The sequence below is a fragment of the Mus caroli genome, chromosome 16 (assembly GCF_900094665.2).
Source record: "Mus caroli chromosome 16, CAROLI_EIJ_v1.1, whole genome shotgun sequence".
In the NCBI taxonomy this organism is placed as follows: domain Eukaryota; kingdom Metazoa; phylum Chordata; class Mammalia; order Rodentia; family Muridae; genus Mus; species Mus caroli.
Window position 1 is genome coordinate 33,832,149 of NC_034585.1, and position 976 is coordinate 33,833,124.

The window sequence follows — 976 nt, forward strand, 5'->3', positions numbered from 1 at the left end:
TCAGTAGTCCCTTGTACCTGGAGAGAAAGATCCCAGTAGGTTTTAGGAATGTAAAAAAATGACTACTTGATTTTTATAATTCAAGCAAAAATTTAAAAAACCAGGAATAACACAGTACATCTGTAGAGGATTTGAACTACCCAATTAATACCTGTTATGAAGTTAATTACAACAGAACAGCCACAAAGATAGACAAGACAATCAATGGAGCAGAACAGAATTCAGAGAAAGATCCACATATACAAAGGTAATCTTGCAGTGTGAGGGTAGGGGGAGAGTTAGAGCGCTTTCAATAAATACACCATTTGGATATGCTTATGGAGAACAGTATTTTTTCCTTATACCAAAAAAATAAATTAATTCTTCATAGGTTGATGACTTAAATATTAAAGTCAAGATCAAAGTTTTTGAAATCAAGCATAAGAGATTTGTTTGTGCCAGTCGTGGTGGTGAACGCCTTTAATCCCAGCACTCGGGAGGCAGAGGCAGGCAGATTTCTGAGTTCAAGGCCAGCCTGATCTACAAAGTGAGCTCCAGGACAGCCAGGGCTATACAGAGAAACCCTGTCTCGAACCCCCCCCCCAAAAGAGAGAGAGAGAGAGAGAGAGAGAGAGAGAGAGAGAGAGCGAGAGAGAGAGATTTGTTTGTAACTGTGGAGTAAGCTAATATTCTTGAAGACTACTCTTCATAAATTCAGGATTTAAATAATAAAAGAAAAGAAAAATGAGATACATAATCCTAGAATTAATGAACAGTTTGCTAGAAGATACCATTGAAAATGAAAAAGTACATCCCAGTGGGAAAAAATGTTCATAATGTATCTAGCAAAAGTGATGTGTCCATACTCAAAAATTCAATTACAGATGATTAATAAAAAATGGTCAGGCCGGGCGTGGTGGCGCACGCCTTTAATCCCAGCACTCGGGAGGCAGAGGCAGGCGGATTTCTGAGTTCGAGGCCAGCCTGGTCTACAAAG